At 38.7% G+C, this 25290-nt stretch overlaps 1 protein-coding gene across 2 annotated transcripts in view; it reads left to right on the top strand.

Annotated features, from left to right (window-relative positions):
• The first annotated feature begins 1374 nt into the window (after nt 1-1374).
• The window catches only part of Sema3d (semaphorin 3D), a 188913-nt gene continuing 164997 nt past the window's right edge, over nt 1375-25290 (top strand). The window contains exon 1 of one of the 2 annotated variants that reach the window (XM_057758682.1): nt 1375-1729. The gene's annotated coding sequence lies outside the window, so the exon portion shown is untranslated. Of the gene's footprint in view, nt 1730-19094; nt 19154-25290 lie in introns of those variants that run through there. The other variant, XM_057758683.1, reaches the window with a different exon arrangement.

The following is a 25290-nucleotide window of genomic DNA, read 5'->3' as shown; positions in this document are numbered from 1 at the left end:
TAATAATATAAACAAATATAACAATGCAAAACTAGAGGTTAATGTAAGAAACACTAAGGTTATGGTTAATTATGTGAGAAATGGCACATTGACAAGGAAACTTCAGAAAGGAGTTGCTACGGGTTGAAATAGTCTGTGAAGATTTCAATTTTCCTATGTGAAAAGAGAAAAATTATGGGGTTGGCTGGTGACAGGCAAAATCAAAGTTATAGAGGCGGGCAACATGGGACACAGTACAGAACCTTGGTCAGAGCTAGGAAACCTAAGCCCCTCATTAGGCCGAGTCTGCCACCAGCCACCTACAATGTGAAGTGACTCACTTCACGTCTGTGGTCCCCTGTCTTCTGCTGGTAGGAGGCTGAATTAAGAGTTCTTTTACGCCCTTCATTTCTCCCATCATGGTGCTCGCCTTCTGACCATCCCCAAGTAACAAACAGACCCCTTGTCATTTCCTAAGGTTGCACTGAAACTTTGCGGCGCCTATTTTTAAAGTCAGCGCACAAGCAGGAAGCGCTGGCTGTCTGGTTTCTATGGGACTACTTCAAGGGAGCTCTAGGTGGCAACTAAGGTCATGGTTAGAAGTAGAGTTCTATTCGTGGTAGGATTTGCCATGTCGCTGTCCACAAGACTCAATTGTACAGGCCCTTCCCACGTCCGTGTGCGTGGCTCTACACTAGCCTTTGCTTCTTAAGAAAGCCATTTATTACTTATACATGATTTTCTTAGGATTTTACCTCTAAATTGGGAGTTTTAGTTTCCTCAAAATCTATGTCCAGGGTTTGTGCTTGTATTCCTCCAAATTATTCTTGTTGTGTGGTCAAAGTTTGCAAAAATGTACCAAAGAACCCGGAAGGAGGGCCGCGCCCACCACTTCAGGCCAGTTGTGAGGAAAAAGGTGAAGATTCCACGTTGCAAAGCCTCAGGGATCGGTCACTGAGGAGAACTAATTCTCTCAACCTTTCCGGGCCACTAAATGTAGGCTGGAGTTTACCAGAGAAACACCTGTACTTTTCCCAGGGTAATTGGAATTTTTAGGGTGGCATTTGTGGTCAACCATCGCCCCTGTTGTTTCTGCCTGGAGTCCTTTGGGTACTTTTTGAAAGAGAAGGGAATGCAGGCTCTCTAAATCACCCAGGCCCAGACTGAGACGACAGGGGTGGCTTTACTGACTGACACAACATCCCATCCTCCCCAAAGCACTCGTAGATCCGGCCGGAACTACCTCCAAACCCACCCAGGGCAGCCAAGCACAGACAGGGCTTGTGAGCTCTGGAGGGATTGCCAGCACATCGGAAGCCCGGAGCTGGGGGAGGAGATTGGAGAGAGAGGTAATCCCTGGCGTTCTGAGCATCCCCTTTTTAGAAAGACGGAGTCTCTCCCAGGACAGCTGCTGCGGTCACACCACAAACTTAAAAGCCGCCCTCCTGCTTGGAGCGTGCCTTTCCTCACCACGCTCCACGGCCAAGGAGCCAACTGGTTGGGTCGCTGTCCGCGCGGAGAGACGCTGGGGGACAGGAGCGCCCCCTGCCTTCCCGCCCCGCCGAAGCCAGCGCCTTCGCGCTCCGCCAGGGCCGCCCGCGCTCCGCGGCTCAGCCTGGGCTGTGGCTCCATAGAACTCGAGCCTGTGCCGGGCGTCCCGGTCCTCTCGGCCATCGCCGGCTCTCCCTTCTTCTCTCCTGAAACAGCATCGGAGGGAAGAGAAAAAGCGACAAGAGTTACCAGCAGGGAGGTATGTCTGGGTTCGGGTCACCTGCCGCTCCGGTGGGAGGGTGCTCTGGCGGCTTAATGTTAAGCAGGGATGGTGGGATGTGAGCGCGACTGTGGATCCGAAGTGGTAACCCTCGGCGACCGGGATGTGGGGACCTGTGCCGAGTCTGAGAGCGCACTGGCAGCAGCTGCGCAGCGGGACAGACTGGGGAGCCCAGGAGCTCCGCTTCTGAGATTGTGCGACAACTGGGGCGCAGTGCCACCACGCCGCTGTGTTTCAGAATCGCACTCCGAAGCTCTGCCAGCTTGTGCCGCTGAAAGTTTGCTTCCCGGGGCGCCGCGCCTGAGAAATTTACCCTCTTCCTGGATACCCCATTCCCGGGTTCCCTTCCTAGGCTTGACAGTCAAAGAAACTTGGGAACGTGCTTCCCAACTCCCCACTACTACAGGTTGATTCGGAGCAGCGTTGGTAGGGGCGGTCCAGAATGAATTAAGCAAAGTGTAACTGCGCCCTGCTCGCCCCTTTTCCTTTTAGCCTGAGGACACAGAAGGTAGGAGCAAGTTGTTTGTTTTGGTTGTGGCACTTTGAGAAAGGGAGCTAGGACACCTTTTTTTCTTTGAAAGAAATCGCGACTGGCGGTCTGTTGGGAGAGCGCAACCCTCTTGCTAGGGCGGGGTGGGGTAGGAGGTTTTGAAGCCAGATAACAGCCTCTAAGCTTGCTGACTGTGAAATAAGGTTATGGCAAGTATACGGCAACCAGGGAATTCTGTGGCCCCGGACACGACCCCTACTGCGCATTTAACCCCAGAGGGCACCACCTAGGCTCTCTCAGATTCGCCAACTGCTCTGGCAATCTCGAGGACTGTTTTCTGAAACGATATTCCTTTCCCGATGACTTCTGTTCAACCTCGTGGGATGAGATGAGTTGATTTGCCTAAGTCCAGGCCCTTGGAAGGACTTGACAGGAGGAGGAGACACCCCTGTGCTCTGGCTGGGCTATCTGGAATGTGGGGACTGGATTGGAGACGCACGCCTGGCAACTGAGGCTGCTGACCTCAGCCATTAGGTATTAAGGATGTCCGAGCTCAATTGGCGAACTTTTCACCATATTGTGTCAAACCCTAACAGAATGCAGTATCCCTATGTGGATTCTTCTTTCTCCACGCAAACCCTTGGCATCACACCCCACTCTAGCCGCGAGGTCCTATTTGCACCTTAAAAAGAAGCAAGTACCAGTAACTGGAAAGGACCTAAAGTCTCAAATTCCAAGGAAAAGGGTTCTCTTGAATACATGCACCAGCACTGGGAAGATGGAGAATTCAACCTGGAGAAAGGAGTTTACATGATAAAGAGATACTATGCCTACCCCACCCCCACCTCCCACCCTTGGCCCTGCACCTTGGAGTATCTCTGCTGCTTTTGTGTAACACATGACAACTGCCAGGGCAAGGGCCATCAGAGCCTTCTTCATCTGACATGTGGAAAGAAAAATATGAAGGATACAAAAGGGAGGGAGTCTCAAGCCATCACTCTGTGGAAGCCGTTCGCCTGCCCTCTCTATCTAAAGTGCAGGAAGGATCAATATTGGGAGTGACCAGCCATAGCTGGCAGTTGCTTTAGCTCCCTGTGATCTTGGAGTCCTGGCTAGCATGGCTTTCAATGACAGACTAAGTGATGGCCATGCAGGGGTCAAGAGATGGGAACAGACCTTGGCCCTTCAAAAGAACAGCCAGGAAATGATGTGCAAAGAGATAAGGAGAGGATCAAGGGGTAACTGAGAGACAATGAAATGGGACTAATTTGACCTGCCAAAATTTCACATGGAATTTACCCACTTATGAAATGGAAAATTGCTGGAAAAGGAAACTGACATTTATCAAATATCTATTGTCTCCATGTGCTCTGTATACTGTTTTATTGCTCTCAATATTGTGTAAATGGTCTCTTGATGATTAAAAAGGAAAAATTAATATTGTTCCATTGGACATTTATATTGGTACGAATAATCATACTTTTAAAAGTTACTTCAATAGGAGAATGTACTAAATCTCCCCTCTACTCATTTTAGAGGTGACAACAGAGTCAAAATGATGATGATTTGTGTGAACAAATATACATTGTAAGGAGTAAGGTTGCTGTAGGGGCTCAATTATGTGGCTGCGGCTCTGCCATTAGGAACCTAAGATAGCTCCCCATGACTCTACTGGAAGCGAAGTCTTTTCCGAGGTCTATATGATTAAACAGTATATGTGAAGATCACTAGAGAAGTTGGTTGGAGAGGACAGAACAACTCATCCAAAGACCTATAATGTGTGTGATATTAAATTTCCAAATGTAAACGCATAACATGTTCCCGAAATTATTGGGGTTTTAAACATATTTTTAAAAGAAAAGAAAAAAAACCCTTATCTGACAGCAACTCTGAAGTTGAGAACACCTGTTTTGATGACAAGTTTTCCCTGTCCCATGACCTACACATCAGAAACCTTCATATTTTGGCCACTGTTTTACCTTCACAAGTGTCTGCTGCTCATTAGAAAGAAGGATAAAGACTCCGCTCCTGGTTCCTCTTGCTGACTTCCTGAGGGAGAAGCCTGGGGAAAAATGTCTGTCAAAGCAAATGTCTGAAGACAATCAGGAAACCGATCACCATGAGTAGAATCTCCAGGTGAATGATAGAAAAATAGTTACTGGGATTTCCCTTTCACAGGACTGCCTTTGTAGGCGAAATTTCACCTGATGAACTTGTTCTCCATTTTGTAGGGGGAAGTTGCACAAAGATAAACTTGTTATTATTATTGTTATTGCTGTGTGTCAGAGTGAAGATTGTGTTTGTGTGAGGGAAAACCAGGATGGCACAATGAGAAAGGCAGAGAAAGATTGTCTGACGGAACAACATGGTGCCTTAGGTTTGAACATGAGTCACCAACTGTATCTTCTTTTCCAGACGTGGGACATACTTCATCCATACTTGTAGTTAAATTAAGGCAGAATCTTTTATGATTCCCAGTTCTTACCTTTTATACGGTTCATTGTGTGGATACAGCATGTTAACTGTCATACAGTTTGCAGAAATTACCAGGCATCTCAGTAGATATCTCCTAAGGTTAGAAGCATCTCATCACTCAGCATTCATTTATTGAAGTAGTATTGAAGTTGCTGGGCTAGGTTTCCGCCAGGTTTTTATGAATGTGGACTATCAATTCATCTTAAAGGGAAAGTCTTCCAGTGACTTATTGTAAAACGTAGCAGGATATCTTCAGATTGTTCAAAACAGCTTCATTATCTTGGACAAAATAGAAGAAGTTGACTGAAATTTGGTCTTTCATCTAGAAGGTTTAATATTTCCCTTCATGTTGAAGGGAAATTGTCCTTTTCATTTAATAAACAAGAGCAGCCAATGGTCTATGTTGTTATTATTAGTAGTAGTATTTTGCTACAAGCACATGCAGCTTCATAGAGTATCCATGGAAAGTTAAATGTCTTTTAGGCTTTCCTATCACAAACCTTGAGGTTAAAACAGAGCAAGCTGCTGTATTTAGGGACTAAGCAACAACAACAGTAGAAATGATGATTGATACTTCACAATATTTAGTGACCACAGAATCACAATGTTGGTTTTTAAAACTTCTCTTCCCCTAGGAGACTTTGGCCAGACTCTCCCTTACTTTTGTCTTTGGAGTCCATCATTACTATACTGAAATACTTCAATTGTTTCTCTGTGCTTATATTGTTTAAAATCTCTGCCTAGATCATAGAAATCTGGAGAAAACTAATTTGTCTTCTCTTAATTTTGAATACCTTTAGTTAATACTATACAGAACATCTATTACATACTATTGAAATCTAATTAATTATTCTATAGATAGTAATTTTAATATCTATAATGTTGACAAAATGATTCCACATTCATACTTGTCTTGATTATAACAAGTAGATATTTTTCTCATTTTTGGATTTTTCCTATTCACTTAAAGGATTTAGCTCCCAGAGTGTAGTGACTGTGCAGTGACACAGGAAGGGAATACACTCATGCACTTAAAAGAGTTACATGCGCCAAAATTACTAAATTTGTGGGCTTTTTTGGAAGAAACTAATTAATTAAGAATGTTTAATCTATGTCATCTGTGAAAATAGTAGTTTAATTTTAATCAATAAAGTATTTGGGAAAAAGAGATAATTTATTGTAAATAAAAAGTACTGATAAGCAGCTACAACACTTTGGAAGTTATTTTGAATTTTGATAATGAGACAGATTCATTACTGACATTTTTACATAAATTAAATTATCAAGCAACATGTACACACAAGTGCTTTTAGGAAGATAGTCCATGTGCTAAAATCTAGGACTCTTTTTAATTATTTTGACCCTTCACTGTTATTATTTGATTTTGCATTTCCACATTTACACTTACATTAATTTTCATAGTACTGAAACAGTGCATTTTCAAGCTGCTTACTAATCTTCTATTAGTAAATCCTTTCAGTGTGCTCATCCAATGGTAACACTCCATAAGCCATATGCACCTCCCCTAAACTGAAAGGGAGGAGTAAAGCAAAGTGTGAAGGGGCTTGTTGACCCTGAGAGATTTATCTGGATTAATCTCTCTTCCTGCGTAGACCATCATCCTTCACCTTCTGCTTTGGTAAAGAGAAATCACTTCTTTCACATCCCTTATCTGTGCAAGGCTTTTACCGGCAACTCACATGAATGTGGAAATGTTCTTCCAGTTAATTAAAAATTGTCATAATAGAACTATCGCATCCTAAAGTAGTAAGCTAACATACATACACACATGCAAACACACACACGAGCAAGCACAATACAAACAAAAAATAAATTATTCAGCTTCTTAAAATAAAGCAAGATTACTTATGTGGTAAATAAAGTTGTATAACTATATCAAAGTAACACATTGATAATCTATCTTAAATGAGTCATGCTCTTTGCTACACCTTTTAATTAGACTCTTGAATACTTTAAAGAGACATTGGAGATTATGGTGCTGTTTGTAATCCAGATGAGCTTCCCAGCTGCCATTTAAATAAATGAGCTGAGTACATATAACTATAACTACATTGCATAACAAAAATTGCAATAGTACCTTTCTCAGTAGAGATGTTGTCTGGACTCATTAGAATAAAGAGATTAAGAAATAATATTGGCCAATTTATCTTCATCTTGTATTAACTTTGAAAAGGGGGTCTCAGAGTAAGGCCTCCTACTAAGTGTAGGGGAGACCCAGCCAATCACCTTGCTTATAGGGCGGGGTCCCCCGAGAATATTTTTTACTTATAAAGATTGTGGGTGTGCTCCCCCTTCCCTTCTGCTTTCTTTCTTTTTTTTTTTTTTTTTTTTTTTGGTTTTTCGAGACAGGGTTTCTATGTGGTTTTGGAGCCTGTCCTGGAACTAGCTCTTGTAGACCAGGCTGGTCTCGAACTCACAGAGATCCGCGTGCCTCTGCCTCCCAAGTGCTGGGATTAAAGGCGTGGGCCACCACCGCCCGGCTTCCCTTCTGCTTTCCTGTTCTCTGCTGGAACTTCGGTTCTGTGAGTCTTTCCCTAATTAAAGCTGAATGTTTTATTATAATTTCCGTCTGCCGTTCATTTACGCCGTTGTAATTTGGCACCCAACGTGGGGCACGAACCCACGACCCTGAGATTAAGAGTCTCATGCTCTACCACTAAGTTCATTTTTTAAAGTCCCTTAGAGGTTATACTCATGAATTCTCAAAAATATGGTTGCCTAAACAAGACCTGCATGATGAGAATTCCAGCTGAAGGCCAACATAGACTAGGGACATCTCATGATGCCTGAGCCTAGGTGAAGAGTTACAGTCAACTATTGCTGAAAAGGGAGAATCCATTTTCTCCAGGGTGTGAAAGCTCCCAAGTGAGTTATCCAACTACAAGTGGTCATCTCTAGGCACATATGTTTACAAGCAACATTAAGTGGACTCAGTGGCTTGTATATGTGACTCTGTGCTTGAATGTATACATGTGTAGTATTCAATAAAGAAGAGCTCATGAGTGGGAGAGGTAACAGAGGAAAGGGGAGCTGGAGCAGGGAGAAGAAAAGGTGAAAATGATACAAATAGAGTCCTCAAGTATGGAAATTTCAAATATTAAAAAGGCACAGCTAGATCCATGCCTAAAGATGGAATGATGTCAAATTAAATCTACATAATTTAGCTCTTATGACATGTATAAAACTAGCATAAGTTTTTTTTCCTTTTTATCTTTATCATAAAAAATAGGCTATAAGTACTAAATTCAGGTATTCTGAAGTCTGGGATTTCTTATTATTGTTATTCCCAGGGGATATTTGATTCTCATATAAAGTAATTAATCGATGAAAGTAACAAGAGTTCTATAAGGCTTTTAAAAAAAATTTAAAAGGAACAATATTCTCATTATGGACAGCACTTTTAATTTTGAAAATATTATACTATATTTCACAGATAGATAGTTGAGGCTCCAAATTACCTTTAATAGTAACTTGTAGATTAGTAGGAATGACACTAATTCAAGTTTACTTGTTTAAATAATATGTATAGTTTTATGAGATTTCTAAAATTCTTATTTTGACAGCTTTCACGGCAAAAATGGTTCAAGATCACCATTCTAAAATTAATAAATTTTGGGAAGCAAAATGTAGAAAGGTCAGGAATCATTTTTCATACATCTACTATGTTCAAAGATATGTGGTAATTACTAAGACACGAGTAAGTTTAAATTAGAGTTGTTTTATATTTAACAAAGCAACTGCATTTTGCTTTTTAATACCATTCTTCAGTAGAAAGAACCCAGTTTCCTTAGAGAAATGCCTAATTCTAAAACCACCCTGTAATATCAGAAAATAAAAGAGCACTAAGCAACACACACAAACACGCCTAATGTACATACACACATATGTGCACACACTAACTCACCCACACATACACAAACACTTGTGCATACTTACACACACGTATGTACACACATTCATGAACACACATGCTCTTACACACATATATGCAAACACACATTCATATTCACATATGTGCGTGTATACACAAATGATAGCTGTATCCCAAAAAGACACAGGAACCAATGGTTAGAACTCCCAATGATCAAAATACAAATAATATGAACAATCAAAGTTGTAGCAATAGTTATGAAACAAGTATAAAATAAATATTCATGAAATTATAATAGTTTTAATAATTTTATCAAATAATAAACATAAGAGAAAATTTAGATTCCCTGTGCAGATGAACTTCAAATAATTTCTGTACTGAGGTGAGAAAGAGAAATAGAATAGCCTTGGGGTGAGAACAATTTTCTTCCCAAAGAGCATGGGGTGGAGGGGGCAAAGAAAGAGAGCACTGCGCAGGAATTAATTCTCACGAACCCCATCTCACTGCCAGTGTCAGCCACATTGTCATACTTAAAACGACAGCCACAGATCTTATGGATGGAATGTACTCTTCATGTGAGTGAGTAAAAGTGGTGCATTTTAAATCAGGCTCTTTCTTAAATCTGTAATCCTATGAACGCCAGAGAAAAAAACTTGAGACAAATTACACTAGCGGAAAATTTAGAAATCCTCACGCCTCCAATGTCATCAATAACTAGGACAACTGAGATACTGTTATAGATTAAAGGATCTAATGGAAATGTTCTATAGACTTCTTCTTAAAATGTAAATAAATTTGGAACTGATAATATTTCCTTAATAGTTTATTATTTGTCGAGAATGTCCATACCACTGTAAAATATTGATAATGGTGAAAGCTGGTGTGAGTTTTAGGGAAACTTCTCTATTTTCTAAGTGTTTATAGAAATCTAACACTTCTCTGAAACATTATGTTTACAGCATGCATTGAGAAAGCATACTAAAGGTGAGCCATTCTGTACCCATCAGTGTTAACATCTCTCCCCTCTCTCTCTCTCTCTCTCTCTCTCTCTCTCGGGTGTGTGTGTGTGTGCGTTTGTGTGTATGTCATGTATATAGGATTTTTTTCTTATATATTTCTGTGCAGTTGTCATATACATGTGCAAAGGAGATCAGGAAAGGATATCAGATCTCTTGCAGTTACAGATGGTTGTAAACTGTCATGTGAGTGCTGGAAATTGAACCTGGGTCCTCTGCAAGACCGTTAAATATTCTTAATTGCTGAGTCATCTCTCAAGTTCCAAGATCTGTTAATTGAATGTTTGATTACTTTCTTTAATTTGGGTATCCTATTAATGCTGCTAGTGTCTTCTGTTAATAATGAAGAAAATAAATCTTATCATCGCAAAAACAAATATAGTGACTTGGCTATCCTTATAATTATTTCTTTTCAAAGTAAGATTGAATACTGAATTTCCAAAATCTTCTAAATCATGTTATTGTAGTTTGTCATGAAATGTATGTTAGTAATCAATGAATCAATCTTAAGTGTTTAAAGGCATAGAGAAGGGTTTTCTCTCTGTATTTCTGTTGCTTGCCGACTTTACTGAGATCCATCATTATTCCCAGATGTCTTCAATTCTAGATAAAGGTTAGTCTTCCAAAATTCTTATCAAAGTCAATGAATGAATACTTAGACTTTTCTCTTTCTTTCAACCTCAAGGAACCCACTCTGTCAAATACGTTAAAGATTATTATCCATCAAATTCTATGTGTGCAATAACTATGCATGACTATGTTGAATGCCCTAGGGTTCCTAGGGAGTTTCTTCCTTCCATAAACCTTCCTTGAAGCTGAGGAATATTTGTATTTCTGCAGATGCATAGTGACAGCAAAGGGGAGTGCCTCTTGCCACTGGATCAATTATATTTATTATACACACACAAACATATATACATATATATATATATGAGTACTCATATGTATATATTTTCATGTACTTACATATTACACGAGTCTATATTATGCATTCATACATATCTAGATGCATGTATATACTCACACACATACTTCTAAATACAAGTTCTCCTTCTTATCTTTATTTCTTTCTCCAAGGAGAGAGATTTATAAGTAAAATTTCAATTTTTCTCACAATGTTCTTGTCTACATTTGGTACATTTTTGTTGTTGTTGCTTTGAGTTTTGTTTTAATGTGTATTTAGAAGAATGTGTTGTTTTTTCAAACATAAGTGCCAGATGTGGTGGCACATTCCTGTAATCTCAGTCAACTGAGTTGCTGAGGAAGGAGATTGCCAAATCTTAAGGCTGGCTTTGGTTGCTTACTCACAAGACCCCATTTCAAATTGGAATACAAAGCACTCATCTGTCATGTGCAAGGCCATAGATTCAATCTCTAGGATCAGAGAGAGAAACAAACAAGCAAATGAAGAACAGCAAACAAACCAACAAAACCTGGTTTATTGTTGTGTGGGCAGCTCCCTTTACAATTGAGCCAAAAACCGTGTCATTTTGTCATGTCTATGGCTTTGCTCTTTACTCTTTCTCCATATTTATAATTGTTTAGTGATGACTTGCTTTAGAGTCTCTGTTGAACTTGTGTTTTAACACGGCCAATCAGCGTTTATTTAAAACATAATTGACAGAATATAGACAATTGTCCTGCACCCATTGTACATGCCTAGAAGCCCAGCACTGTGCAGCTGGAGGCAGGAGGATCAAGAGTTCAAAGCTAAACTACAGATTCAAGGTCAGTTAGATGCATGAGACTGTGTCTTCAAAAACCAAATGAACATAAGTCGTCTGACCTATGATAAGTTACCTTAGTCAAAATGAGTAATTAAACAATATTTTGTGAAAACTTCTTAAATGTTTTTTTTTACCTTTATTAGTTCTATTTTATTTATTTTTTTTATTGAAAAAAAAATTTCCGCTTCCTCCCCGACTTCTTAAATGTTTAATTTCAATAACGGAGACATGTTTAATTCATATTTTGAAAAGGTCATCATGTTGTTCTTCTTATCTCTTCTGAACACATTTTCAAGTAATTGTTGACTTCTGAAAAATAATTATAACCAAATTAATATTTTAAAAATATCCTTAAAGTGAAAATAATCATTTCAAATATCATCTGTCTGAAATTTTAATTTATATACCAGAGCACAAATTCTCTGAATGTTAATACAATTGTAGAATTATTGATTTTGGCCTTGATGTATTTTTTTAATATAGAGTTGATTTTGACTACATTGTCTCTTGTCATTCCTTCTTGTTATATTTCTTTATTATAACCTAGTCAGTGTTTACATATTGTTTTTAATACAGATTAGTAGACAATAAAGGTACCCAGACACTTTTGGACGCAAAGCTATCTGCTCAGTAAAAGAATATCAGACACATGCTTGCATCTCAAACTGGGAAGTCGATTCAAATCAAGAATCTTGTGCTCTGTTTGAAGTGAGGGCTTTTATCACCTGTAAAGTAGCTGTTCAGAAGTACTGATGCCAGATAGTCAGATGAGCAAACACCATCTCCCTGTCTTTGGCTCAATTCACGTTTTGCAGAGCCGTGGGGATTGTTGTCTTAGACTTCTCTGCGATGAGGTTTGGCAGGGAGCACTCATTGTTCAGGTTTTTAAAAGGGCAAGCTTTTGGCAGGAATAACTTGCATAGAAAAGGAATGCACTGCTTACACATGTGCACTCAATAAACGTTCAGCGCGCCTGGGCTAATGTACTATGGGTTTGCTTACCCCACCCTCCACCCTGGCTCTGCACCCTGATTGTTTCAAAGCCTTCTTTTGTTGTATCCCTATCAGCACACTTCTTTTCATATTTCAGGAAGCAGTATTATTATCCATATTTCAAAAGGTATTAGTGTGTAATGAACAGTCGCTTCCTATCCTGTAAACTTCACTCCACAGTTATTAAAATAACAACTGTATTGAGGTTTCCTTTCCCCCAGTTTTTAGCAATCACACATCATAATGTCCATAACCAACAATCATCTTTTTGAATATCCGTATTACTATGTTATTTCCAATAGTCAGAAATAAAGATGCTGAACTACCCTCAAAGTCTGGTATAAAGGTATATATGTGTGAGTCTCTTTCTCTCTCTCTCTCTCTCTCTCTCTCTCTCTCTCTCTCTCTCTCTCTCTCTCTCTCTCTGTGTGTGTGTGTGTGTGTGTGTGTGTGTGTGTGTGTGTGTAAAAAATGCTGGTATATCTGCACCTTAATAGGTATCAGGATGAACAAGCACAGTCATGTATATTTCCCTAGGCAGTAAGCCAAACAAGCCAGTGTCAGCCTCTTTGGGGCCTGCAATTCCTCTGTTCTTGCCATATGAGGATTTTGCTGCATTTAATTCTCCTTTCTCTTGGTTTTGTCTTCCTTTGTTGCCATCACAGCTCCCAGCCCTTAACTACAAGCTCCTTCCATTTTGACCCTTACACTACATTCACTCAGACCCAGCATATCGTTTCTGAGGAATAATTTTCACTCCAATCCTACACACCTGTCCAGAAGAGAATTCCCTCCATCCCAGTTCTTCTAAAACCACTGACCAAGCTGCTCTAGGATAAGGACTGAAAGGTGATTGGCTGTGTATCTCTCCTCCATCATCCTGTCATCGATTCCCCACAGCTTTGGCTTGGTTGACTCAGCCTGTCACACTCACACTGAAGGTGATCCATTCACATTCTACTGCCTTTCCTTTTTCACGTCATGACTCTTTGAATATGGAGTGAATCATAGAGCATAGTTTACAATGCACTGCTTTATTACAATCCCACACATATATTTGCTTTGTGTTTGTCTCCGCTTGAAGCCCATCTCTCTCCATTCATCTTCTGTATTTTATTTATTTCAAGAAATATTTATTGAATGAGTGTCTGTTATATATCCTGTGTGACAGTCATTAATGGAACAAAATGGAACACATGGGTTGCATGATGTCTTAGTTTAGGTTTTTATTGCTGTGAAGAGACATCATGGCCACAGCAACTCCCAAAGAAAACATTTATTTGTGGTAGTTCACCTACCGTTCATCACCATCATGACAGGTAGCATGGCGATGGGCAGGCAGATGTGCTGCTGGACGAGTAGCCCAGAGTCTAACATCTTTCAGGCAACAAGAATGGGCAGTATCCGGAGCATAGGAAACCTCAAAGCCTGCACCTTAGTGACACACTTCCTCCAACCAGGCCATACCCACTCCTACAAAGGCAAACTTCCTAATAATGCTATTCTTTATGAGATTGTGGGAATCAATTATATTCAAACTACTGAGATTATGGGAGCCAGTTACATCCAGACTACTCCCCATACATGTCCATTTCTCCATTTGTCGGGGTTCATAAATCACACTAACCTCAGGAATATTTCTAGAAATAAATGTTTAGACAAACCAAACACTATATGGCACACTAAATTATTGTGTCACCTTGACTTGTCTTACACAAGCTGTACATATTACACATTTGTATAGATTTCCATTTCATCTATATCATTTTGTGTTGCCTTTTTTTATCTGATGAAATAGTTCAAGGAAGAATCTCTAGGTTGCCATTTCAAGTATGCAGTTGGATAACAGAATAATATTTCCAAACAGATCCTCTTCCTCGACCTTTTCCAACTCCTGCTCTTGCTTCTTCCTTGCTAAGAAGTTTGAAGACACATAATAGACAATAGCATATGTTCCCAATAGGAACATGCCTCCATACAAGCAGTCCTGAAGAAGGAGTTAGTTATAGACAGTAAGCATTAAGTAACAGTGTCCTGAAGCATCCCTATTTTAGTTCCACCCTGCTTTAATGACATTACCCTGTTTGCCTTTCCACTGTTGGGTTTGTAACATTGCCTATTTCCTTGATGTAGTTTTCCATCCCCAAATACAGATACAGATTGTTCAACAGACTAATTAAAACATCTCTACAAGGATGCCCCGTTTCCTTCTAACATGTGCCTGTTTTTATTTCCGTCCTTTGGCCCAGAATATATCCACCATGTGGCCACTACTTGGTCCCTTTACATTCTCCTTTTAGGCTTTGTTCTTGGGTCCTTTTCTCAAATGGTCTTACTCTCATGATATTTCGAGCTAGTCTATTTTAGTATGCTTCATAAGAAAGTGAAAGGAAACAAAATGATCTAATCCACTGCTCTTTCACTTGACGACCTGGAAATAATCCCAGACTCAAGCAGTCTCATGCCCAGAGACTAGACTGTTTCTAGACCACACACCAGTGATGTACTGGCCGTACTTGAACTGTCTGGCTATGAAGGGAGCACTGGAGTTTTTCTCTCTCTATTAAATGTTCAGGGCACTCTGCAGGAAGCCTTAATGCTGCCCTTATGGAATCAAGTTACCTAAGGAAAGTTCAGTCCCCATCTGCCAAGAAGCAGGGTCAAGGAGAGCTCAGAGATGAATCTCAGCCCCGGGGATCTCCAAGGACAATAGTACCAAATGTAAGTCTCTATCCAGTGCTGTATCATCTGCTTGACAATACTCTGGTGTGAAACTAAACAGTAGTGGCAAATATGTTAATCAATGATATTTTCCTGAACTTGAACTTTAAGGTCATGGTCATTTCTGAGCAAATGGAACTGAAATTAAATAGTGTTCTGAATTACTTTGGGAAAATACTTTTGAGTGTCTTTCTCAATGTTATAAGCTTGTCTCTTCTCACAGTTATCACTTTTGCTTATGAGTGCTTATCAGAATAAATTGTATGAATAATTTATGAACCTATTCACAAAAATAAAATGTTTTACAAATAGGGTAGACATGAATTCTGCCACATGGTTTTCATAGGAATATTCAGTATTACCCTCTGATTACTATGATGCTATGATCTATATGAACTGGATTTCAAGGTATATATTAGCATCTATAACTCTTTTCCCAACTCATGTGATAGAAATGAACCACTTGCTGCATATAAAGACATTTCTGCACTGTCTTGTCAGATAGTAGTTGTAAGACTCTCCTCATAGAGTAAGGATCTTAGCTTGGAAAAAAAATTCTGTGCATAGAGACCAAGGCACTGGGCCAGGCATGGTGGTTTATACCTGTCCTGTACCCTCAAGAGGTGGCAGCAAGAGCAGCAGGAGTTCAAGGCCATCTTTGGATACATGATACATGGTAGATTTGATGCTTTTTTTCGGTTACAGAAGTCCTTGTCTTAAAAGAAAGAAAAACAGCCAAAAGAGCAGGAGGGAGAGAGAGAGGGAAGCACGAGACAGGGAGCAGATGGAGATGAGGGAAGCCAGAATATGCACACAAGCCATTCTGAGCTCTCCTACCTTGTCTATTAGAAGTTGTACCAATGCAATGGAGGCTTCACAGCCCAGGGGGCAAGAGTTAGGCAATTGGATAGTTGAACACATGGAGGTGCTTGGTGTGTGGTATGCCCAGAAACTTCATGGCCTATGCCTGTTCCAAGACACACAGTGCATGCATTTCCTTCATTTATCTTTGGTCTATGTAGCCCTTTGCATTAAATCAGTCATTGTCTGGGCCCAAGCCCCATGCATTGTCATGAAAATTCATCCAACCCAGTGAAGTTGTTGTAGATTGTAGATTTGTAGGTGGTTGATCATGAGCACTGGAAAAGAACCTGTGGTTTGCAACTGGCATCTTATGTATATAAGATGACTGCTGATTTGGAAATTGGACCTTCAGCATGTAGGATTTAACACTCTCTAGAGAGTGTTAGCAATGGACATTAGATGTACCCATTATGGAATTGCTTGCTTGATAGTGGAGAGAAAGTCCTACAACTTCTCAGGTAACAAAAGTGCTTTTCTTATAAATACATAGGAAAAATATTGAACGGTTTTGATCCAACCATGAGAATTTGAGAGTAGATTAATACACAATATTTCATTTACTATTTATATGCAGAATACATTCAGAATATATTTATGTGTAATTTATACATAAATTTTAATGCACTATTTATACATACAAATATATAAGTTTATACACATATATTTGTATATGAACCTTATACAAAATTTATATTAGATGGAAACCTTGTATTCTAAGTTTTTGAGGATAACGTTCGTTGAATGAAGCCAGAGAAAGAAAACTTTAAAGATTGAAGCCCTTAGGTCAGTATGATGGTACACACAGGCTCAGTAGTAGAGGATCAGGATTTTAAACCCAGCCTCGGTAACACAACTAGTCTAGGTTTGTCCTGAGCTACATGAAACCCTGTCTCAAAATATAAACAATGAACAAAAGACCCAAGCAGTCTATACAAAATCTGTTTAGTTTTACCCTTCTCTTCCTTCCCTCCAAACCTTTCTATGTACTCTTCTTGTTCCCTTTCAAACTTATTGCCTCTTTTTCATTTTTCTATATCCATTCCATATTACATTCTTGGAGTCATCATGCCAGGCTGGTCATTGTTGTGGTTCATAAGCATCATAGTGCTAAGGCCATTGGTTACTTTACCCCCCTGGGATCCTGCACGGCAACTCCTGAGTCTCTCAAAGCCAGTTCTCAAGATGGAGCAGTTGAAGTCAGCAAGGATCCTCTGACCTCTGTGTCAGATCCTCTGGAGCTAGGATCAATGTACATAATATCTTTATCAATAGAAGCTACCTTCAACATTTGGGGGGTGGCCAAGTGTTACAGCAGAAGCCTATAATGTTTCTGGATTCTCTTCCTCAACACTGACCAACAACCCAAAATAGGGCTTTTCATGCCTGGTGTTGGGGGTTCTGTTAGATAGTCTGTGACTCTCGGGGGAGCATTGTTACCTTAGATAGGAAAATTTCATATTTGCTCTGCATGTGTATGTATACACAAATGTATATGTATAATATATAGCTTTCAGTGAACAGATAAAATATGCTACTTTATGACTTTTCAGAATCCTTACTGTTATTTTCTTTTAAAAGATAATTTATATTTTCTTTATGGTATTTTATTTATCCTTTAGTGTGCTAGTCTGCATAAATCTAACAAATTGCCTCTCCAAAGGTATTTTAGGAAATGATATAAGTCATACTGATTTCTAAATATTTAGTGGGGAAATCTGTTTTCAAATAATAATATTGGAATTTTCCCATAGAACCTGCAAGGCTATTTGTGGGGTTTTTGGGTAGTTTCAGTCATCAATAAAAGATTGCATTGATCAATTGATTAACAGTTCTTGTTCCGTATATGTAACCCAGGATTAAATGGGGAAAACAGCCACACCAAGCTAACAGAGTCCTGACTTAGGTGGTTCTTACTTACTTCCTTGTCCCCACTGGATCCTTTCCTTGCTCTGTCTTCACTGATGTTCCGTGAGATGAGAAGCAGCCAATGTCATCACTGGTGTGCAGTCAATGATGTCTCATCCCAGGATGTACTGACACACTATGGAAAGAGAAGCCATAGCCATGACTCCCTTACCACTTATTTAGTTTGGGAAACAATACCAAATTTGTTCTTAAAATGAAACCTTGGGTCCAACACCAATCACAGTATCAATTCAGGATGGAATTTGTTTCATCCTGTCTTTGTGTGCCAATATTCAGTTTTTCAAAAGTCAATTCAAGTCTTTCTTTTCCTTAAGTATGCCAATCCAGAAAACATATATCCTGAACATTTACCTCAACATACATGCGAGTACCGTGCAATGAATTACTTCATCTTTAAATGACTGCAAATGGGATTTTTGTGTTTCCAAAAGGCTATGATTTAGAGACAACTGTGATAAGTCTCTTAGGTAGCAGTCCTGTCTTGATCTTTTAAAAGATGTTTTCTTTAAAAAAGGATTTATTTATTTATTATGTATGCAGTTTTCTGCCTGTATGTATGCCGGTAGGTGAGAGGTGGGCCACAGATCTCATGATGGATGGTTAAACGCTGAGCAACCTCTCCAGTCCCTCCAAAAAGATATTTTCTCAAAGTGGAAATGTTATCTTCTGTATTGATAAGTTTATAAACCATGAGTAAAATTTAAGAACTCTACTTGTTGAACTTTTTCAGGATGAGGTCCAGAGAACTTTTGCTTCTCTTTTTCATTTTTTTAAAATTCTAACCCTGGAGATGATTGAAATGTAGGCCTAATAACCTTTCAATCTCAGCAAATCTATTTGGACATCTTTCTAGTTAAGAAATAGTTACTGTAAAGTTGTCAAAGTTGGTTCATGTAGTGATTGTGTTTCAGATTTTTTAAAAAACATCCTGAGAAACTGTCTCCTAATTTCTTAACTCCAGAGAGACTGGGGATGTGCTGGTGTAAATTTCTACTGTGTGCCTTTCACCACCCTCTCTTCTTCCTTCCTGCTCCCTCTCCCATCCTTCCTTCCTTAAACATGAATGGACAACTTGTCTATTTTAAGACAGTGCTGAGAATTCAAAGTAGAATAGCCCCGGGCTTCAGCTCTGTGGCCATGGCACACTGACGGCACTGTGCTCAGAGGTACACACTGAGACATCACATGGTAAAAGAGTCTTCACTGCTAGAGAAGGCAATCTTTCTGCTTCTTGGTGATGGCAGCATGTACTTTACAAATGTGGTGTGTTCTGCAGGAGTTGTTGAAACCTGAAGCCAGGTAAGGCTGAACTAATGCCCACATCTCAGTGACAACTTCCAGAAAAACAAACTAACTTTCCTGGTAAATTCATGGAGAATATTCAGCTATGATCCATTACAACAAATGATTGCAATTAAATGTGTATGATTTATTAATTTTATGATGTTTTCTAATTAATCTAATTCTGTCCATTTCTGTATAGAACATAAGGTTATATATGATTTCACGTGTTTATAAATGATTGCATATACTATAACTTACAAAGAAGATAATGTTATAAGTGATAGGTTTAATGAGTTAAATTATAGATAAAAGGTAGCAATGTTTTGGAGAGTTAAGTAAATTTTTTTAAGGAAAAGAAACTTCTGGGACAAAAGAAGAAAGTTCTATTTTGCATATATATATATTGCAGTAAATGTCGGGAAAGTACAAGTTGTGTTAGAGTTGCCTTATCTGGTTGTGTACTTGGCCTTTGAAATTGCCTTCTCCCTGGTCTGTGCCATCCCTTATGCAGTGAGCTCGAGGGTAGCAGACACAAGTCTGGCTTCTTCTCAGGCATTGCCCTTATATACTCAGAGTAGACTCAAGGAGACTCACAACTTATAAGTGTTCAATGGCTCTATCACCAAGTGTTCAATGGCTCCATGAGGTGTCTTTCATGGTGTTCTGAATCACTTAGGACAGTCAGAAAGATTTTTTTTTCTACAAAAATAACCAAATGTAAGCTCATTTTCTACTTTTCTGTCATATGTGAGTATATGCTCTTTTATATTGCTATTAAATTTATAGAAATTTCTTTCATTTAAGAGACTCAAGCTAAAGACAAATTGGTTTGAATTTAAGTATTATTTGCTATTAAATATTGGTGAGAGAATGTTTTTCTGTTTACCTTGTAAAAAATATAAAGTTGTCTAAAGACTGATGCTCAATTATATTAATATACATACACACAAAATATGAAATAATGTATAGAGTTTGCATGATTGCAGAGGTTGGTCTTTTGTCACAGAGTTTTGTTTTTGTTTTCTAAAGTATCATACATTGATTTATATATTTTTGCTATTGAACTGTAGTAAAACATGTAGAGAACACTTTCAAATTATTCAATTGTAGTTGTGCTTCAGTGCAAAATAAACATCCTTATTAAAAAAAAAAAAGCATTCAATGAGGAAGAATATAGCCACAATTTGCTTTCCGTAACTTTTTGTCTGTGGGAGGTACAGATTTATCTGAACCTAATGCTTTTAATGTCTCATCTGGGTGTGAACAAAGCAAAAGATAACACTCCTGCACAACATCATTCTTTCTTGGTGTGGTCACCTTTAATAATAGAAACAACGGATGCCTTTCCCAGTGTGCTCATCAGAACCCTTCCAGGAAGCAGGTGTTCGCTCTTATTTTCCTTTGATTTCTTGTACTTATTTATTACATTATATCTTTCAGTTGTGGATATTTTCCTGTAAAGGGGAAATTCCATCCTTCCTGGAATAATAATCTCCTAAATTTTAAATGAACTTTAAAAGAATCTGCTGAAATGATAGAAAACACTCTCTTCTGCATAGTTGTATTTTCACTTTAAATCTATGTAGGGAGAACTTGACAGTTTGTGGAGTTCTTAAGGGTGCATTTATTATATAAAACTAACCCAAGTTCATGTTAAAATGGTAGTCACATTCTCACAAATGTACAAATCTATGGTTATTCATTGACAGTATCATCTCCACAGGCCATTATAGTGAAAGAAGAATTTCTAATAATTTGTCCACTTGTCCTTTCTCATCTCTTCATTCACGCCAAAATGGTTTGTGTCTCTATTAAAGACTTTCACTTTTTCCAAGGGCTTCAAAAGCAAAAGGGCAAGAATAAACCAGTTCTATTTATTTATTTGTTTTTGTGACTTATTTGACATCTTTATTTCTTTTCTTTTTCTTTTTTTTCTTTTTTTGTTTGTTTGTTTGTTTGTTTTTCGAGACAGGGTTTCTCTGTGGTTTTGGAGCCTGTCCTGGAAGTAGCTCTTGTAGACCAGGCTGGTCTCGAACACACAGAGATCCGCCTGCCTCTGCCTCCCAAGTGCTGGGATTAGAGGCGTGCGCCACTATCATATATATACAAGTGCTCTTTTTTTTGTTTTTTGTTTTTCGAGACAGAGTTTGCTCTGTAGCTTTGGTTCCTGTCCTGGAATTAGCTCTTGTAGACCAGGCTGGTCTCAAATTCACAGAGATCCACCTGCCTCTGCCTCCCGAGTGCTGGGATTAAAGGCTTGCGCCACCACTGCCTGGCAGTATATACAAGTACTCTTAAGGGTCCAGACTAATCAGTCTTCTGTAGCGTAAGGTAAGACAGGCCCTTTCTGCCCCAATTCCCATCCAGTCTTTGCTACCTGCCTGCTTACAGCCTTTAAAAACTCACCATGGTTCCCTTTGCCTGCATTTTAACATCAGAAAAATGACAATAATAATGGTATTAGATGGCTTCGTCACCAGGGGTGTTAAATGAGTCTATGTGTGTTCATACTTCTAATTAATGTCTGGTTTTGAGTGACCCATACTCAATGTTAGCGTTGTTGTTACCACTTTCATTTACTCTTTATTTTCAGTTAGTTTAGAGAGTTTTTCTAAACATTCTCTCATTTCCATTTTCATTGCATTACTGTGTTAAACCTTTGCGATATGTTTTAGTCTTTCCTAATTCTTACTTTTGTTGATCTTTTATCAGTAGACATGTCTAATTTGGTATAGTGTATTCCAGAATCTTTGTCAGAAATAGTTCATTCTATGTACTTATTATGTCACAGAAAGCTATACAATTAAAAAGAACTAAAAATAATAATGAACAATTAGGTGTATATTTTCATACAGGTTTACCTCACTATGTATATGGGGTACACAAAAAGTTTTGCCACTGAGGGATGAAAATTATCTCCCTTAAAGCAATTAAACCTCATCACGTGATTAGCCATAGAGATGGTTAATCTTGGTTGTCAACTTGACACACCTTGGCAATAAAAACCTTAGTCTATATGCCTCTACCAGACTGGCCTGTGGAAATGTCTGTTGAATAGTTTCTTGATTGTTAATTGATGTAGGAGGGCCCAGCTAACTGAGGATAGAGCTACATCTGGGTATGTAATCCTAGGCATATCAGAAACCTAGCTGAGGAAATCAAAATGGGCAAGCCAATAAGCATCTTCCCTTTTTATCCCTACCTCCACTCCTGTTTGAATTCCTGCCCTAATTCCTCTAAATTGGTCGCTCTCAAACTGACCCCTTTTTGGGTATGAATGACTCTTTCACAGAGGCTGCCTAAAACCATCAGGAAACACAGATATATGCACTAAGATTCATAGAAAAAATGAGAGTTATGAAGTAACAATGAAAATAATTTTATGGTTGGGGTCACCACAATGCAAGGAATTATATTCTAGTGTCCTGCATTAGGAAGTAGAGAACCACTCCTCTAAATGATGGGCTGTTATCGGGATGTGTAAGTCAAATAGACCCTTATCCCAAGTTGGTTTTGGTTATTATGTTCATCACAGCAACAGAAAGCAGAGTCGAACAAACATATTGTTGCTACCTCATGCTTTTTTTGAAGTTGTTGGAGTATGTAACATTCCAGTTTAAGCCCACAACATAATATATGTAGTAATATGATTTTCTTTCAGGAAGATGACATGTGGGTATTATTCCCTTGCACACCCTCCCACTCTTGGGAGTTCTTTCTCAGTTTTACTTAATAAATCTATGTTTATTCTGCTCAAAAATTAAAGAAAAGAGCCTATGTGTTTCGTATGAAATGGTATGCCTGGTTCTTTGTTTCTTTTTCTTTTAAACAAAGTGTTTTTGTGCAAATCTATTCCTTACAAAAACATTTACAGTTTTGAGGGTATGTTTTCCTCAGCTACATCTTCTGTTAATAGATTGTGATTCTAAACATGGCATTTGTTCCTGTTTCATCCTAAGGTGTCAGGAATATTTGATGCCATTCTTTGAGCTTAGATGAATTATAAAGTTCTGTATCATGGGTTTTTAAAAATCAGCTTCTGTCTCTACCTTGTTACTGGAGAGCCATGGAGCACTTGCTGTGCTGACAGTGAGTGCTGTGTGATTTTCTCCCACATTGGGGATCCCCTAATAAGTTGCTCGTCCCATTTACACTTCATTGTCATTGTTTGCTCCTACATGGATGCTGGCAGAACCCAGTGTAAACAATTTGTCTTGTCATGACTGTGGTGAGAACTAACTTTGTAGTCTGTCTATGCTTATCTTAACCTGATGAAGCCATTACATCATTCTTTTCTCATGCCCCATCTTATATGTCTCTTGAAATATTATATACTTTCACACTCCAGCTAAACGACATCCCTACTATGAAATCACCCTGATTTTATTCACCCCTGCCCTCCTCACAAGTCACAAAGCTTATTATTATTATTATTATTATTATTATTATTATTATTATTTCATATATGTTTTATGTATCTTGTGTAGCACTTACATTCTGCTTCAATTTTGGATCTTTGTGAACATGTTTTATTTCAGCGTACATTATCTTTTTGAGTGAAAGATTGCATTTGCTCACCAGCTATAAATACATTGGAGTTGAATCTTACATACGCTTTGTTTTAAAGTCAATATTTAAAGTTAAAATTATACACTGCCAAAAATGTCCTGAAAAGATCTTAAGGCAATAGAGAGCAGGTATTTTGCATTATTTATGCTCCACCCTGGGGACTGATATTTAGTCTCTCAAGAAAGTGCACTCGAAGTTTACTTTCTGTACTACATCAACTCACTTTCTTCACTTTAGCCACAGATGAAGTAACTGGCTTGACTTGAGAGGCTGCGTTGTATGAAATGATCCATGTGTCATTAAACACGAAAATCAAATGCAGCTTGGAGGGATGCTCAGACTATGAGAACTGAGAATGAATAAGAATACTTTATTTTATTTTTTTTTAAAAATCTTAATGTTACGTGATCCAGAGGCCCGCTTTCTATCAGTGGTGGACTGCTTATCTGTCATGGCTGAGGCTTTTGCTTGATCACCAGAGAAGAGAATTTCTCTTAAATTCTGTCTAGCCACTTAGTGACCAAGAAATGTGGTTTTTCAAGTTCTACAAGATTTCAGACAAACATATAGATTGATACGCACAGGCATAGATGGAAGCGTTAGCTGAAAAATAAATAACCAGCTGACATACTAGTTTAATTCCTGCATGGCTATTTGATGAAAGGATGTAGAGACTCAATTCGAGTCCGTCGCTGAAGACATTACCATGCTAAAAGTTCAGCTTTTTCCTCAAACAGACTTCCATTCAAGTCCAGGCTCTGCATCTGCATGACCGAAAACTTGAAACACTGGCTTAAGGTTTGTTGAGCATCGGCTTTCACACAAGTTAACGGAGATTAAAATGAATATCTATCCTCCAGAGTCTGAAATGTGACCTGTAAGGTTTACTTAGAGTAGATACCCCATAGTGTGACCATTAGTATCCTTGTTAATTGTTAAATTCACAAAGTAAATATTTAAGACTAGGAGTATGACTTTATTGAGAGATTAGTAGGAGTCACTTTGCTGCCTTTGAATGGCATTCCAACATGAAATGCTTGGTTATTTATTTGGATCTGGGTTGAAACGCTTGGCTGTTTTAAGGCAGTTCTGGGAAGGGGAAGAAGAGAGCTTCTTTGAATGATTTTTGAAAACGGAGTTCTGAATTGGGTCTTTCAGGAATAAGTGACTTCTTTGCCCGTTTTCCACAAATTTACATTAGTAAACACCCTTGGAGCTGATGCACTTTAAGCAACATCTTATTCATCGGTTTTTAAAAGTGCGGCATTTAATTCCCACGCCCCTTTCATCTTTCCTTTTTGGATGCCTTTTAAAAAATACTATTTTTACATTTTTTCCTTCTGTATCCCATTTCACTTTTTCCAGTATCATAAGACTTTGAAAATTGACCTTTTATCAGACACTTCACTCTCTGACAAGCGCTGAGCTCCTTAAGATCTTAATTCTCCTACTGATTCTGTGGCAAATGGTACAACGTTCTGCTGTTCTCTTGTCAAAAAACTAAGACATGAGGGGGGATGAAATAGTTTTTCCAGATTCTTTCTGCCAAGGGCTGTGAGTGGGACATGGACCAGGCAGCTGGG

Source organism: Chionomys nivalis, chromosome 26, assembly GCF_950005125.1.
Source record: "Chionomys nivalis chromosome 26, mChiNiv1.1, whole genome shotgun sequence".
In the NCBI taxonomy this organism is placed as follows: Eukaryota; Metazoa; Chordata; class Mammalia; order Rodentia; family Cricetidae; genus Chionomys; species Chionomys nivalis.
Note: the sequence above shows the minus strand (reverse complement) of the source record. Positions and strands in the feature narration are given on the sequence as shown.